The sequence below is a fragment of the Barbatula barbatula genome (genome assembly GCF_947034865.1).
Source record: "Barbatula barbatula genome assembly, chromosome: 15".
NCBI classification, from domain to species: Eukaryota; Metazoa; Chordata; class Actinopteri; order Cypriniformes; family Nemacheilidae; genus Barbatula; species Barbatula barbatula.
In genome coordinates, this window is record NC_136778.1 from 18,302,896 (window position 1) to 18,321,499 (window position 18,604).

The window sequence follows — 18,604 nt, forward strand, 5'->3', positions numbered from 1 at the left end:
CAATATAAGACAAAGACAATGCACCAACACTGAACAGAGAGAAACTGAGACCATATAAAGGGAGACACTAACGAGGAGTGATTACATGGGGAGAGTGGTGACAGCTGATGGGAATGAAACCCTAACGAGGTGAATTACAAAACAGACGATGGGAATGAAACCCTAACAGGAGATAGGAGGGTGGGGCTGAGAGACATAACAGGAAAACACGTGGCATTAAGTAACAACATAAAGCCACCTGTCTCCACACATAACACAACAGAAACCCGAAAGACGTGGCAATGTCATGACTCTGCCCAGGGAGCTAGAAAGCTCGAGACAGGAAGGACAGAGTCCTAACATTACCCCCGCCCCCAGAAACGCCCCATGGCGTCTCAAGGGAGAAACTTCAGCGGGCCAAAACACCAAAGCACAAAGACAAACACCACAAGCACAACACAGAACAAACTAAGGGGAACATAAGGGAGGCTATGAAGGGGTTCGGGTGGGTCAACAAAAACAACAAACATGGGAGGGGGGGTGGGGGAATGGGAGGCCAAACCTTGGGGACACCAGAAAAGGGTGGGACAGGTTGCGGAGACTTGAAACAACCGGACGAGACCGGCGGGGACTTGAAACAACCGGACGAGACCGGCGGGGACTTGAAACAACCGGACGAGACCGGCGGGGACTTGAAACAACCGGACGAGACCGGCGGGGACTTGAAACAACCGGACGAGACCGGCGGGGACTTGAAACAACCGGACGAGACCGGCGGGGACTTGAAACAACCGGACGAGACCGGCGGGGACTTGAAACAACCGGACGAGACCGGCGGGGACTTGAAACAACCGGACGAGACCGGCGGGGACTTGAAACAACCGGACGAGACCGGCGGGGACTTGAAACAACCGGACGAGACCGGCGGGGACTTGAAAAGGCTAGGGAGAGGTGTGTGTCCAAGGGGGAAAAAAGTTTGAGGTGATGCCGGCCGGGGAACTGGCTGAGGCACCGGCTGGAAGTCCGGCTGAGGCACCGGCTGGAAGTCCGCCTGCGGAAGGACAGGCCTGGACGCCTGCGGATGGGCAGGTCTGGACGCCTGCTGATGGGCAGGTCTGGACGCCTGCTGATGGGCAGGTCCTGAAGCCTGCGGAAGGGCAGGTCTGGCCGCCTGCGGAGAGGCAGGTCCTGACGCCTGCGGAGAGGCAGGTCCTGACGCCTGCGGAGAGGCAGGTCTGGACGCCTGCTGGATCGCTGGCTGTGAACCCGGCTGGAGAACCGACAGGAGCGCCGGCTGGGCTGGGTTACGTGCCCCCCTCCGTTGCCTCTTCCTCTTCTGCCGAGCCAATCTCCTGGTGGTCGGCTGGAGGAAGGAGGTGAAGGACGGGGCTGGCTCCGCATTGGAGGCCTCCGAAGAGGACCCCCAGGACTCTCTCCTTCCACGCTTGCCCTGAAGACTGGTAGGTGGTGAAGAGGTTGCAGGGTCCGAGGCTGATGGTGCGGTGGTGGTCACCACCCCAAGCTCCAGGGTGTGATCCTCGGGGATGGGGCCCAACGGAGAAGACAACCTCGGACAGACGGAGACACTGGGCTCCGGTCGGCTCATGGCGAACTGGAGCACACCCTCGAAGCCAAGCGGTCTCAGCCTCATCATCTCCGCAGGCGATAGGGGGACCCTCAGTCCGCTGTTGAATGCCGCCGTCACCTCTTCCTCCCCGAAGAGCTCCTCCACTGCGGCTTCCAGGAACCTGTCCAGGTACTCGTCCCGGTCCAAGTTCCCCTGGCGAATGCTGGAGAGGGGACCAGGCTGGCGAGGCCTTGCAGGGAAAATCGCCGCCTGCTGGGTTCTTATGGGTTGGTGCATTCTGTCACGAAATGGTTTTGGACAGAACCCAGATGCAGGCAGACGAAGGTATAACAAAAAATGTTTATTAAATAAAACACCCGCAAGGGGGTAAACATGAACAAAAACACTAGAAAAAACAAACACCTCCAACGAGGGGGACAAAAGGAAACAAAGTCCTTAATAATAAAATAATAAGTCCACAAACTATTTGCCTGGAGTCGTGTAATCCCCAGTCACAGCTCAACATAGACATCCACATTAGACAACCAATATAAGACAAAGACAATGCACCAACACTGAACAGAGAGAAACTGAGACCATATAAAGGGAGACACTAACGAGGAGTGATTACATGGGGAGAGTGGTGACAGCTGATGGGAATGAAACCCTAACGAGGTGAATTACAAAACAGACGATGGGAATGAAACCCTAACAGGAGATAGGAGGGTGGGGCTGAGAGACATAACAGGAAAACACGTGGCATTAAGTAACAACATAAAGCCACCTGTCTCCACACATAACACAACAGAAACCCGAAAGACGTGGCAATGTCATGACTCTGCCCAGGGAGCTAGAAAGCTCGAGACAGGAAGGACAGAGTCCTAACACTTTGTCACAAAATGCAGATTTCTGCTCAGAAAGCTTGTTTCTGACATTCTAACAGCTCAATTAGAGCTTTTTTGTAATGAACATTGTTCTTTGTCAAAACTGACATTCTCATATTCCACTGATGCACTTTGTCACAAAATGCAGATTTCAGCTCAGAAAGCTGTTTCTGACATTCGAACAGCTCAATGAGAGCATTTCAGTAATGAACAGTGTTCTTTGTCAAAACTGACATTCTCATCATCCACTGATACACTTTGTCACAAAATGCAGTTTTCAGCTCAGAAAGCTTGTTTCTGACATTCTAACAGCTCAATTAGAGCATTTCAGTGATGAACAGTGTTCTTTGTCAAAACTGACATTCTCATCATCCACTGAATCACTTTGTCACAAAATGCAGTTTTCTGCTCAGAAAGCTTGTTTCTGACATTCTAACAGCTCATTGAGAGCATTTCAGAAATGAACAGTGTTCTTTGTCAAAACTGACATTCTCATCATCCACTGATGCACTTTGTCACGAAATGCAGTTTTCAGCTCAGAATGCTTGATTCTGACATTCTAACAGCTCAATTAGAGCATTTTAGTAATGAACAGTGTTCTTTGTGAAAACTGACATTCTCATCATCCACTTATGCACTTTGTCACAAAATGCAGTTTTCAGCTCAGAAAGCTTGTTTCTGACATTCTAACAGCTCAATAAAGGGCATTTTAGTAATGAACAGTTTTGTTTGTAAAAACTGAGATTCTCATCATCCACTGATGCACTTTGTCACAAAATGCAGTTTTCAGCTCAGAAAGCTTGTTTCTGACATTCTAACAGCTCAATTAGAGCATTTCAGTGATGAACAGTGTTCTTTGTCAAAACTGACATTCTCATCATCCACTGAATCACTTTGTCACAAAATGCAGTTTTCTGCTCAGAAAGCTTGTTTCTGACATTCTAACAGCTCAATGAGAGCATTTCAGTAATGAACAGTGTTCTTTGTCAAAACTGACATTCTCATCATCCACTGAATCACTTTGTCACAAAATGCAGATTTCAGCTCAGAAAGCTTGTTTCTGACATTCTACAGCTCAATTAGAGCATTTCAGTAATGAACAGTGTCATGATTCTGCTGCACCATGTCATGTTTTCTTAGTGTAGTGGCAGGATCATGACAGAACCTCATGTTAAATGTGGAGAGAGACAATTATTGTTCTTATAGCCTTCCATAATCTCTCTCCGGTCTCGTCTTTGTTCCCATCCTCTCGTTACCCTCGTTATTGATTAATGCCTTTCACCTGTTTCCCTCTTGATTTGCTCCCTTATTTAATGCCCTTGTGTCTTCTGTCTTGTGCTGGTTCATTGTGGTTTGTGTGGTGAGTTCCTGTGTCTTGTTAGTCTAGTATAGTCTAGTGTAGTTTTGATGTTCATGTTCATAGTTTATTTTAGTCTTATTTAAGTGTAGGTAGTTTTAGTCCTGTCTTGTTATTGTAGTCATGTCATGTTTTGTTCTGTTACCCCCACGTGGGTCTTTGTTTTATTATTTATTAAATATATGTTACCCCTTAACCGCTGTCTGCACCTGGGTCCTCTCTCCGTGTCTCACCCCATGAGAACCATGACAGAATGAACCAGCCATAATCGGACCCAGCAGACAGAGTGATCGTTGTGGCAGCAGTTGAGGCTGCCGGATTCCCCTCCAGGGTTAGAGGTTGCCGGACTCCCTTCCAGGGTCGAGAACGCCGGACTCCCTCCTGAGTCGGGGCTGCCGGACTCCCTACCAGGGTTGAGACCGCCGGACTGCCTTACAGGGTTGAGACCGCCGGTCTTCCCTCCAGGGTCGAAGCCGCCGGAATCCTGTGGCCACCAAAGATCCCCAGCCGGGCATTCCAGGTCGGTGCAGCTGGGCATTCCAGGTCTGTGCAACCGGGCATCCAGGTCGGTGCAGCCGGGCATTTCCGCTCGGTGGAGCTGGGCACTCCCGCCCGGCGGAACCAGGCATTCCCGCCTGGTGGAGCCGGGCTTTCCTGCTTGGCGGAGCCGGGCATTCCAGCCCGGTGCATGCGGCCATTCCAGCCCGGTGTATGCGGCCATTCCAGCCCAGTGCATCCTGTTCGCGTCTGCCGGCTCTCCTGTTCATGTCTGCCGGCTATCGTGTTCGTATCAGCCGGCCATCCTGTTCATGTCTGCCGGCTAGTGTTTTCGTGTCTGCCGGAGCTACCCAGTCCGTGTCTGCCCATGTTTGGACTTCCCTTTGGACTCTTGTGTGCCCCTTCCCTTGGACTCTTGTGCTTGCCCGTTCTGATTTATTGTATTATCATTTTGCCACTGTCACAGTCTGTCTTGTCTTGTTTGTGCCTTGAGGAGCATCAGGTTGCTGCTCCTTAAGGGGAGGCTTCTGTCATGATTCTGCTGCATCATGTCATGTTTTCTTAGTGTAGTGGCAGGATCATGACAGAACCTCATGTTAAATGTGGAGAGAGACAATTATTGTTCTTATGGCCTTCCATAATCTCTCTCTGGCCTCCTCTTTGTTCCCATCCTCTCGTTACCCTCGTTATTGATTAATGCCTTTCACCTGTTTCCCTCTTGATTTGCTCCCTTATTTAATGCCCTTGTGTCTTCTGTCTTGTGCTGGTTCATTGTGGTTTGTGTGGTGAGTTCCTGTGTCTTGTTAGTCTAGTGTAGTTTTGATGTTCATGTTTATAGTTTATTTTAGTCTTGTTTAAGTGTAGGTAGTTTTAGTCCTGTCTTGTTATTGTAGTCATGTTTTGTTCTGTTACCCCCACGTGGGTCTTTGTTTTATTATTTATTAAATATATGTTACCCCTTAACCGCTGTCTGCACCTGGGTCCTCTCTCCGTGTCTCACCCCATGAGAACCATGAAAGAACAGTGTTCTTTGTCAAAACTGACATTCTCATCATCCACTGATGCACTTTGTCACAAAATGCAGTTTTCAGCTCAGAAAGCTTGTTTCTGACATTCTAACAGCTCAATTAGAGCATTTCAGTAATGAACAGTGTTCTTTGTGAAAACTGACATTCTCATCATCCACTGATGCACTTTGTCACAAAATGCAGTTTTCAGCTCAGAAAGCTTGTTTCTGACATTCAAACACCTCAATTAGAGCATTTTAGTAATGAACAGTGTTCTTTGTCAAAACTGATATTCTCATCATCCACTGATGCACTTTGTCACAAAATGCAGTTTTCAGCTCAGAAACTTGTTTCTGACAGTCTAACAGGTCATTAAGAGCATTTCAGTAATGAACAGTGTTCTTTGTCAAAACTGACATTTGATGAACATTTAAACAATGTTCTGCGCGTTCAAAAATTGGAGAGAGGCCAGTTCAGAAAACGTTGAAATTTATTGATCAGAAGTCTCAAACAAACAGCTGTTTCGGTGGATCCTCAGACACACAAACGTCTCACAAAGGGTCGACCACCAGAAAACACATACACATGGTTTTATATTTCACGCCGAATCTCTTCTTCAGCCTGGGTCCAATCAGATCGTCTCCCCTTTGTCCTGTCTCAGCCAACCAGCTCACTGCCTTGTTTTTCAAACCCGACATCTGTAACAAATTATAGAGGCCCAACACGCTCTGTGCGTAACCTGATCTCAACACACACATAGTAATTTCCTATGGAAAAACCCCACAATATCAGCGCTGTCTCGGTTAACCCAACTAACACACTGGTTATATTTTCAACATATTATGCATAGTTAGTAATCAATAATGAAATCATATTAAATGTAAAGGCACGTTTAAACCACAATAAGATCCTTGAGTGTACACATTTCTTCCCCAAAAATAAGATGTGGTTATTGTTAAACATTCACACAAGCAGATCCTGCAACCCCCCTCTCACTGACCACATTCCGATCTCTGGCAACATCTAGCATCTGTAGAACTCTCTGCTTCAAGCAGGAAAATACATCCGATTTAAACAACATCAATCATCCATTTTTATATCGATCCATATACGGATCTAAATTCCCACACATTCTCATCATCCACTGATGCACTTTGTTACAAAATGCAGATTTCAGCTCAGAAAGCTTGTTTCTGACATTCTAACAGGTCATTAAGAGCATTTCAGTAATGAACAGTGTTCTTTGTCGAAACTGACACTCATCATCCACTGATGCACTTTGTCACAAAATGCAGTTTTCAGATCAGAAAGCTTGTTTCTGACATTCTAACACCTCAATTAGAGCATTTTAGTAATGAACAGTGTTCTTTGTCAAAACTGACATTCTCATCATCCACTGATGCACTGTCACAAAATGCAGTTTTCAGCTCAGAAAGCTTGTTTCTGACATTCTAACAGCTCAATTAGAGCTTTTTTGTAATGAACAGTGTTCTTTGTCAAAACTGACATTCCCATCATCCACTGATGCACTTTGTCACAAAATGCAGTTTTCAGCTCAGCAAGCTTTTTTCTGACATTCTAACAGCTTAATTAGAGCTTTTTTGTAATGAACAGTGTTCTTTGTCAAAACTGACATTCTCATATTCCACTGATGCACTTTGTCACAAAATGCAGATTTCAGCTCAGAAAGCTTGTTTCTGACATTCTAACAGCTCAATGAGAGCATTTCAGTAATGAACAGTGTTCTTTGTCAAAACTGACATTCCCATCATCCACTGATGCACTTTGTCACGAAATGCAGTTTTCAGCTCAGCAAGCTTTTTTCTGACATTCTAACAGCTTAATTAGAGCTTTTTTGTAATGAACAGTGTTCTTTGTCAAAACTGACATTCTCATATTCCACTGATGCACTTTGTCACAAAATGGAGTTTTCAGCTCAGAAAGCTAGTTGCTTACATTCTAACAGCTCAATTAGAGCATTTCAGTAATGAACAGTGTTCTTTGTCAAAACTGACATTGTCATCATCCACTGATGCACTTTGTCACAAAATGCAGTTTTCAGATCAGAAAGCTTGTTTCTGACATTCTAACAGCTCCATTAGAGCATTTTAGTAAATGAACAGTGTTCTTTGTCAAAACTGACATTCTCATCATCCACTGATGCACTTTGTCACAAAATGCAGTTTTCAGCTCAGAAAGCTTGTTTCTGACATTCTAACAGCTCAATTAGAGCTTTTTTGTAATGAACAGTGTTCTTTGTCAAAACTGACATTCTCATCATCCACTGTTGCACGTTGTCACAAAATGCAGTTTTCAGCTCAGAAAGCTTGTTTCTGACATTCTAACAGCTCAATTAGAGCATTTCAGTAATGAACAGTGTTCTTTGTCAAAACTGACATTCTCATCATCCACTGATGCACTTTGTCACAAAATGCAGATTTCAGCTCAGAAAGCTTGTTTCTGACATTCTAACAGCTCATTGATAGCATTTCAGTAATGAACAGTGTTCTTTGTCGAAACTGACATTCTCATCATCCACTGATGCACTTTGTCACAAAATGCAGTTTTCAGCTCGGCAAGCTTGTTTCTGACATTCTAACAGCTCAATTAGAGCTTTTTTGTAATGAACAGTGTTCTTTGTCAAAACTGAGTTTCTAATCATCCTCTGATGCACTTTGTCACAAAATGCAGTTTTCAGCTCAGAAAGCTTGTTCCCTATCAAAAGCTACACTTGATGCTGCGTTCCAACGCTATGGGAGAACGTCTTTGTTCGACCGGTTGTGAAGCACGTGTGTCAAACACGCCAAAAATTCTTTTGGCTGTAAATAACCTCGGCAGGTAATTTGGTTAATTACACCATCACCTGCAGGTTATAAATACGCGTGGCGCGAACGCGTCTTCAGGTTCTTTTGTCTTCAAGGACCGCATTGTATGCATGTGTGCGTGTGTGCGTGTGAAAGCAAAGTTTTCTTTAAGTTAAGAATTGAAATAAAGGATCATGTCTAGTCCAGAACGGAAATGTGTGCCTCCGTGTCAGAGGCAGCTGGACGAACTGGATAGACATGAATTCTGTTTTGAGTGTTTGGGGGTTGATCATGCCACCATGGGACTGGAGGGACAGTGCGAACTCTGTGATGTGTTCGACATCCAGGTTCTCCGTGCTCGGCGCTCATTCTTTAAGAGCGATCGAGCCGTCTCTCCCCCGAGCTGGGGTTCGCGGTTCAATCTAGCCGAGGCACGGGAGACGGAAGCCGTTTCTCCCGTGCACTCACCGAGCCGCGACGTCCTCGCGTCCGCTTCCGAAGCGTGCCTCGGCACTTCTTCGGATCGGGCGGAGGACGAGGCATCTCTTGTTTCTGCGGGCTTGGAGAGCGCCGCCTCGGAGCGTTCCTCTCGCGACGCAAAAGCGTTAGATGAGCTGCTCGGGGCGGTGACAAATGCAGTCGACCGTCTAAAGCTCGACTGGCTGCAGGAACAAGAGATCCCCAAACACTCAAAGTTAGACGACAGATATCTGTCGGGTGGCCAAGGGGAGGAGCCCAAAAGTCGGGCTCTCCCATTTTTTGAGGATCTCCACGCCGAGATTTCTCGGTCATGGCAGAGACCTCATTCCTCCCGTGTTTTCGTGCCGTCAACGTCGATTTATTCGACTATTGTCGGCGCGAGACCACGAGGGTACACGATGGTGCCCCGTGTGGAAGAGACACTGGCAAGTTATCTCTCCCCTGGGATATCATCATCATTGAAAAAGCCTTCTCTCCCTACCAAGCCTTGCAGGGTTACATCTGCGCTAGTGGGGAAGGCTTTTCAGGCAGCCGGTCAGGCTGGTGCTGCCCTGCACACCATGGCGGTTCTGCAGGCATATCAGGCTGACCTGCTGCATGACGTGAGCACTGACGGGGTGATAGATGAAACGGCGTTCTCAGAACTACGCCGGGCCACAGATTTGTCTCTCCGTGCGACCAAGCAGACGGCCCGTGCCATCGGGAGTGGCCCACCGTGCCCCTCAGGCCACCTCGGGGAGGCCGGACCTGAGGCAGTCCATCTCCTCTAAGAAGAAGTGGTCCTGAGATGAGTGTGCCCGGGACTGTGGGGGTGTGCCCCCCCAGGGAGGGGTGCTTACAATTCCAAGAGAAATTAGAGGCTCCTCTTCGGCACCCTCACAGGGCCGCTTTGCAATCTCCGCCGCCACCGGCATTTCAGGGATTGGCGGTCTCAAAAATGCTAAATGTTCGGTCGTCTCCTGCCATGATTCAGGACGCCGAACGTCTGGCATCCCCCCAACTAGAGGAAGTGTCAACACTTATACCCCTTTCAGAGAAGCTGGCAGCGTGGAAACTACTGCCAGGTATCTCTCCATGGGTGGAAAGAACTATTGCCAAAGGCTACAGAATTCAATTTGCATATCGTCCTCCGCGTTTCAACGGAGTGGTCTCCACTTCCGTCCAACCGGAGCGAGCACATCTGTTGACACAAGAGTTACAAGCTCTGCTGTACGAAGGGGCCATAGAACGTGTTCCCCTATCAGACAGAATGTCAGGCTATTACAGCCGGTATTTTCTAGTTCCCAAGAAGGATGGGGGGTTGCGTCCAATTCTAGATCTTCGCGGAATGAACCGCTACCTAAAGACACACAAGTTCAAAATGTTGACAATCAAGATGATTGTGTCTCAAATTCAGTGTCACGACTGGTTCGTGACGATCGATCTCAAAGACGCATACTTTCACATAGAGATCTTGCCACAACACAGGAAATTCCTGAGGTTCGCTTTCGGGGGCGAAGCTTACCAGTATCGGGTTCTTCCATTCGGCCTAGCCTTGTCACCCCGCACATACACAAAGTGCATGGATGCAGCTCTGGCTCCTCTGCGACTCCAGGGCATCCGCATTTTGAATTACATACGACTGGCTGATTTTAGCTCAGTCTCGGGAGCTAGTGCTTCGACATCGGGATGTCGTCCTAGTTCATCTCGAGACTCTCGGGTTAAGACTCAACGTCAAGAAGAGCGTTCTTTCCCCTACACAGAATACAACGTATCTGGGGGTTATATGGGACTCGATTGCAATGCAGGCACAACTGTCACCTGCACGTGTCGAATCCATTCAGAACACCCTGAGGAGCATCAGGTTAGGCCAGAGAGTGACAAATCATCACTTTCAAAGAGTTCTAGGTCTCATGGCGGCGGCTTCCACAGTAATACCTCTGGGCCTCCTGCATATGAGACGGTTTCAGTTGTGGCTCAGAGCCAGGGGGTTTCATCCAAGGGCCAACCCCCAGAGGCAAATAAGGGTGACGCGCCAGGGGCTTCGCACCCTTTCTATGTGGTTCAGACCTCGGTTTCTGACTCTAGGTCCCACTCTCGGTCCGTGTTGTCGTCGCAGGATGTTAACGACAGACGCTTCCCTCACGGGTTGGGGTGCGGTTTTAGATGGCCGCCCAGCCCAAGGGATCTGGAGAGGTCATCTTCTCGATTGGCACATAAATTGCCTAGAAATGATGGCTGTATTTCTGGCCCTGAAATACTTCCTCCGGCATTGACGAGGCTACCATGTCCTAGTGCGGGTGGACAACACTTCAGTAGTCTCGTACATAAATCACCAGGGTGGGCTGCGGTCACGCCACCTGAACAAATTGGCCCAGCAGATCCTGCCCTGGGCAGAGGGCAAATTCCTGTCCCTCAGAGCGATTCACATCCCGGGGCATATGAATGTGGGAGCAGACTTTCTGTCCAGACAAGCTGTGACGAACGGGGAATGGAAACTCCACCCCGAGATAGTGAGACAAATCTGGGAAAGATTTTACGAAGCAGAGGTGGACCACTTTGCTACACAGGAGACAGCACAATGTCCCCTCTTCTTCTCTCTGAGTCATCCAGCTCCCCTGGGTCTGGACGCGATGGCCCACACGTGGCCCAGACTGCGTCTTTACGCATATCCTCCGATAGCTCTGCTCCCGGGAGTCCTAGCGAAGGTCCGTCAACAGGGGTGTCGCCTCTTATTGATAGCACCCCGTTGGCCAACCAGAATTTGGTTTTCGGACCTAATATCCCTCCTCGACGACACGCCATGGGCGATCCCAGTCAGGAGAGATCTTTTGTCTCAGGCACAAGGGACGGTGTTTCATCCCCATCCCGAGCTGTGGAACCTCCATGTCTGGCCCCTGAAGGGCACCAGCTGAGAGGTTCAGGGCTTCCGCCTGATGTAATTGAAACTATTTTAAGTGCTAGGGCTCCCTCCACTAGAAGGAGCTACGCCCTTAGATGGAGCGTTTTTGAAAGATGGTGCATGGTACACCATACAGACCCAATTCACTGCCAGATTGTTTCAGTGCTGGAGTTTCTGCAAGAGAAACTGTCCGCAGGGACAAGCCCCGGTACTCTCAGGGTTTATGTGGCCGCTATTTCGGCTTGCCATGCCCCGATTGATGGGGTTTCTGTGGGAAAACACCCTTTAGTCGCCCGCTTTATTCGTGGAGCGAGGCGGCTAATGCCTCCTTCTAGACGGACTGTTCCATCATGGGACTTAGCAATAGTGCTCGAGGGTCTGGTTAGCGCCCCTTTTGAACCTATGGAGTCAGCACCTATTAGGCTTCTGACCTTTAAGATGGTTTTTCTAATGGCAATCACCTCTCTTAAGAGAATTGGAGATTTGCAGGCGCTCTCGACCTCACCGTCCTGCTTAATATTTGCCCCTGGGATGGTCAAAGCTATTCTGCATCCTCAGCCGAGTTATCTGCCTAAAGTTCCGTTCTCCACCGTGCATCCGGTTGTTCTTGAGGCCTTCTGTCCTCCGCCGTTCACGACGTCGGAGCAGGAACGATTACACCTACTGTGTCCAGTACGTGCTCTTCAGAATTACATCCACCGCACTAGCCAGTGGCGTAAATCGGAACAGCTTTTCATATGTTATGGGAGCCGCAACAAAGGGGCGGCTGCCACCAGGCAAACAATGTCACATTGGGTAAGGGATGCTATTGCTCTGGCCTATGAGGCGCGAGGCCAAACTTCACCTCTGGGTATCAGAGCCCATTCAACAAGGGGGGTTTCATCTTCTATGGCCTTAGCAAGAGGTGTCCCCTTGCAGCAAGTGTGTGATGCGGCGGGCTGGTCCTCTCCGCACACACCTGCAAGGGTGGGGTGCGGTGTGCAACGGACACGCAGTATCAGGTTGCTGGACGGGCCCCCGACTGCGGTGGCATATCAACTGCCTAGAGTTGCTAGCGGTCCTTCTGGCACTGAGGAGGCTCCAGCCCCTCGTGCAGGACAAACACGTGCTAGTCTGGTCGGACAGCACGACTGCCGTGGCGGCCGATTCCCCTGACGAAGGACCTTCTGTCGCAGGGGAAGGGCACGGTCTGGCACCCCAACCCAAGTCAAGTCAGCTTTATTTATATAGCGCTTTTTACAATTTTCATTGTTACAAAGCAGCTGTACAAGAAAACATTGACTATAAGTAAAACATAAAAGGTTATGGAAGTCAAAACACAGGTCAAATATCAGACACACAATAAATTCCTATATGCAGTGTTAATTAAATAAGACTATCAAATTCTAGCAGCCCCCCGGCCAGGCAAACAGTGCAAAACAGTATGCAAACGGTGGCGAGGAACCCAAAACTCCATTGGAGGAGAAAAAAAACCTCAGAGGGAGACCAGGCCTAACCAGGGGATTCCAGTTCCCCTCTGGCAAAAACTGCAGCCTCTGCACAAGCTCGACAGTGCTTGCACAACAAGGCAAAATAAAAAAAACAAAGTTAGATTTAAAATTATCATTAATAATCTAATAGCGACTGAAGTTTTGTAGAGTCGCCACGTCCTTCGTCCAGCATTTGTCAGGCATTTGGAACCTCCATGCCTGGCCCCTGGACGGGACGAGGAGAGCTTGAGGGGCTTGCCGGGAGACCGTTTTACAGGCTAGAGCCCCCGCCACTAGGCGGTTGTACGCCTACAAGGGGCGCCTCTTCTCGTCCTGGTGTTTTCCCCGAGAGGAGAACCGACGGAGTTGCTCGATTGGGTCGGTGCTGACCTTTCTACAACAGAGGCTGGAGAGCAACCTCTCCCCATCCACGTTGAGAGTGTATGTAGCCGCGACTGCCGCTCATCACAATCTCGTGGAGGGCAAGTCTCTAGGTCAGCACGACCTGGTCACCAGGTTCCTCAGGGGCGCGAGAAGGGTGAATCCGCCTCGCCCGTGCTCCGTACCCTCTTGGGACCTCAATGTGGTCCTACAGGACCTTGGTACGGCCCCGTTTGAGCCCCTCAGAGGCGATGAAGACGGCACTCTTGGTGGCGCTCGCCTCCATCAAGAGGGTGGGGGACCTACAAGCATTTTCAGTGTCCCAGGGCTGCCTAGAATTCGGGCCCGGTGATTCTCACGTTGTCCTGAGACCCCGTCCCGGTTACGTGCCCAAGGTTCCCACCACTCCCTTCCGGGACCAGGGGGTGAACCTGCAGGCGCTCCCCTCTGGCCTGGGGGTTAGAACGTTCGGCTTGTGATCAGAAGGTTGCAGGTTCAAATCTCAGTGCCAGCAGGTCATGACTGAAGTGCCCTTGAGCAAGGCACCTTAACCCTGATTGCTCTGCAGTAATGTGCCACTGTAAAAAACTACTTGTAAGTCGCTTTGGATAAAAGCGTCTGGCAAATGAATAAATGTAAATGTCTACCTAGACAAGGAGCCTTAGGGGCTCCGAGCAGCTCTTTGTTTGTTATGGCGGACAGCACCCAGGGAGGGCTGTCTCCAAACAGAGGTTGGTGCACTGGATTGTCCATATTGGTGGCATACCAATCCCAAGATCGCCCGTGCCCACTGGCAGTGAGAGCCCACTCCACACGGAGTATGGCCTCCTCGTGGGCACTGGCACATGGCGCCTCTCTGGCAGACATTTGTAGTGCTGCGGGTTAGGCTACGGCCAGTACCTTCGCAAGGTTTTACAACCTCCGAGTGGAACCGGTTGCAGCCCGTGTTCTGAATGCTGCAAGCGTTTAGGACAGGCTCCTGGTTTGGGCGTACGCCTGCGAAAGCGCCTTCTCCCCTCCTCAGGGGAGTCTAGCGTGCTATTTTAGCTTCCCTACTTTCCCCCGCTCAGGGCGAAGTATAGGCTTAACATCCAAGTCAAGTCAAGTCAAGTCAGCTTTATTTATATAGCGCTTTTTACAATTTTCATTGTTACAAAGCAGCTGTACAAGAAAAAATGACTATAAGTAAAACATAAAAGGTTATGGAATTCAAAACACAGGTCAAATATCAGACACACAATAAATTCCTATATGCAGTGTTAATTAAATAAGACTACCAAATTCTAGCAGCCCCCCCGGCCAGGCAAAACAGTGCAAAACAGTATGCAAACGGTGGCGAGGAACCCAAAACTCCATTGGAGGAGAAAAAAAACCTCGGAGGGAAACCAGGCCTAACCAGGGGATTCCAGTTCCCCTCTGGCAAAAACTGCAGCCTCTGCACAAGCTCAACAGTGCTTGCACAACAAGGCGAAAATAAAAAAAATTAGATTTAAAATTATCATTAATAATCTAATAGTGGCTGAAGTTTTGTAGGGACGTCACTTCCTTCGTCCAGCATTTGTCAGGTCTAGGAATGGATTGCGCCCTGCCCGCTCCGCTCTTGTAACCTTGGAACAATGAGACAAGACTGGCTGAGAGTAGAGTACTGTTCTGCACTCTTTGATGCAACAAATGCTTCAGTTGTTATTGGAAGTGTCCCTGGTTCCGGTTGATCTAACTAGTGCAGCCTAGATCTTTGAAATACATATATTATGATAATCTAGTGTATGCAAGATTAAAAAGATGCGTCTTTAGTCTAGATTTAAACTGACAGAGTGTGTCCGCCTCCCGGACATTGCAGGGAAGACTGTTCCAAAGTTTAGGCGCTAGATAGGAAAAGGATCTGCCGCCTGCACTTGATTTTGAAATTCTAGGTATTACCAACTGACCTGACGCCTGAGAGCGTAGTGCACGTGATGGACTATAATACGTAAGAAGTTCTCTCAAGTAGTGAGGAGCTAAACCATGCAAGGCTTTATAGGTAATAAGCAAGATTTTAAAATTTATGCGATGCTTTATAGGTAACCAGTGCAAGGTTGACAGAACCGGGCTAATATGCTCATACTTTTTTGTACGTGTAAGAACTCGAGCTGCCGCATTTTGGACCAGTTGGAGTTTTTGTAATAGGCCTGCAGGGCAACCACCTAATAGTGCATTACAGTAATCTAGTCTTGATGTCATAAAGGCATGTATAAGCTTCTCCGCATCTGATGATGACAGCATATGACGTAATTTAGATATATTTTTAAGATGGAAAAACGCAATCTTACAGGTTTTGGCGACCTGGTTCTCAAATGACAGAGTACTATCGAATATAAAGCCAAGATTCTTAGCTGAAGATGAGGGTTTTATGGAACATCCATCAATAGTTAAGCAGTATTCTTGGTTGTTACGTAGGGCGGTTTTCGGTCCGATAAGTAACACTTCAGTTTTGTCCGAGTTCAGTAATAAAAAATTGCTACTCATCCACTTTTTTATATCGACAATGCATTCCACTATTCGATGGAATTGCTGTGTTTCGTGAGGCTTCGAGGAAATATAAAGTTGCGTATCATCAGCATAGCAGTGAAAGCTTATTCCGTGTCGCTTTATTATATCTCCTAGGGGTAACATGTATAATGCGAAGAGCATAGGCCCTAGTACTGAGCCCTGTGGTACACCGTACTGGACTTGCGATTTGCGTGATACCTCATTGTTTATTTTTACATATTGGAAACGGTCGCATAAATAAGATCTAAGCCATTTCAAAGCTATTTCCTTAATACCGACATCATTTTCAAGTCTATGTAGGAGCATGCTGTGGTCAATGGTGTCGAATGCAGCACTAAGATCTAGCAGCACCAATAAGGAGATACAACCTCGGTCGGACGCCATAAACAGATCATTTGTAACTCTAATCAGAGCAGTCTCTGTACTGTAATGTGCTATAAATCCAGACTGGAAATCTTCATTAATCTCATTCCTTTGGAGGAAGGAACATATTTGAGTTGAGACTACTTTTTCCAGAACTTTAGATAAGAAAGGTAGATTCGAAATAGGTCTATAGTTAACTAGTTCTCCAGGGTCCAGATGGGGTTTTTTGACAAGGGGCCTTATAACAGCCACCTTATATGCTTTAGGCACATGTCCTAATGTCAGAGATGAGTTAATAATGCTAAGTAGAGGATCTATAATTTCTGGGAGCATCTCTTTCAGAAGATTTGTAGGTATAGGGTCTAGCATGCATGTAGTCGATTTAGATGATCTAATGATTTTCGATAGTTCATCGTGATCTATAGTAGAAAATAAACGTAATTTCTCCTTAGGGGTGCTGTAGTAAGTCGTTTGTTCAGCGGGTTTCGCATCTGGTTGCATAGTTATAATTTTCTCTCGAATATCTTGGATTTTATTTGTGAAATAGTTCATAAAATCATCACTGCTATGCTGGTATACAGCATCAGAAGTCGCTGACGATTTATTTTTGGTTAATTTAGCCACTGTATCAAATAAAAACCTAGGGTTATGCTGGTTTTCTTCTATTAGTGATGAAATGTAGGCGGATCGAGACGTTTTTAGGGCTTTCCTGTATTTTTTTGTACTATCCTTCCAGGCAGTACGAAATACCTCTAATTTAGTCTTTTTAAAGTTGCGCTCCATTTTTCGTGCCGCTTTCTTTAGAGCCTGAGTGTGTTCATTTTTCCACGGTGTCGGTCTGTCATTTTTAATCTTCTTTAAGCGCAAGGGAGCAACTATGTCTAGCGTTTCCGAGAAGGTGGCATTAATATTTTCAATAGTAAAGTCAAGATCTTCAACGTTATTACTCATGCTAGAGATTTGAGACAATTCAGACAAATTATCAAGAAACACACCTTTTGTAGTCGAAGTTATTGTTCTACAATATTTGTAACTTGGAGTTTGATTTGCCACCATTGGGTATTGAAGCAAGCATGATACCAGATAATGATCTGAGATGTCTTCGCTCTGCTGAAGGATTTTAACATCGACCACGTTTATACCGTAAGACAAAATTAAATCTAAAGTATGATTACGAAGGTGAGTAGGTCCTGACACATGTTGACTAACGCCCATGGAGTTAAGAGTGTCTTTAAAAGCCATTCCTAAAGCATCGTTATCATTATCTACATGAATGTTAAAGTCACCAGCAACAAGGACTCTGTCTGCAGACAGTACTAGTTCTGATAAGAACCCACCAAAATCTTTAATAAAATCTGTGTGGTGCCCTGGAGGCCTATATACAATAGCCAGAATAAATTTTAAAGATGTTTTGTCCTTAATATTAGGTATTGATGCATCAAGTACCATGACTTCAAAAGAATTATATTTAGGATTAGACTTCTGAGAAATGCTAAAAGAGTTACGGTAAAGTGCAGCAACACCTCCCCCTCTGCCTTTTAGGCGAGGCTCGTGTGTATAATAGTAATCTTGGGGGACAGACTCATTTAACGCAATATAGTCATCTGGCTTTAGCCATGTTTCTGTTAGACAGAGCATGTCTATTTTATGATCTGTTATCATATCGTTAACAAAAAGTGCTTTATTAGAGAGAGATCTAATATTTAGCAATCCGAGTCGTAACAGTTGATTATCTGTATTATGTTCATGTTTAGTTAGTTTAACGTTAATTAAATTACCTTTGAGAGGTTTACGCTTTATTTTGTTTACTAATCCGGGGGACAGACACAGTCTCTATTTTATGATGTTTGGGAGAAAGTATTATCGCATGTAGTGTATTATGTGTGTTCTGCAACGTGAGACGGCAAGCAGACCGTTGGTTAAGCCATTCAGTCTGCTCCCTGACCTGGGCCCCAGTGAGTCAAGTTTTAGCATTAAGACTATGTGCCATATTTCTAGAGAGTAGAGAAGCTCCAGCCCAGGAGGGGTGGAGACCATCTCTTTTCAACAGGTCAGGTCTGCCCTCAAAACTCTTCCAGTTATTTATAAAAACTATATCATTCTGCAGGCACCACTCTGCTATGTATCTCATCACCACGATAAGTGGGGAGGGGGCCAGAGAATATTACAGTTTCTGACATCGTGCTTGCGAGCTCACACACCTCTTTAATATTATCTCTAGTGATCTCCGATTGACGGAGTCGAACATCATTTGTGCCGACGTGAATAACAATCTTACTGAATTTACGATTAGCCTTAGCCAGCACATTTAAATTTGACTTGATGTCAGGCGCTCTGGCTCCCGGTAAACATTTGACTATGGTGGCTGGTGCCTCTATGTTAACGTTCCGAACAATAGAATCACC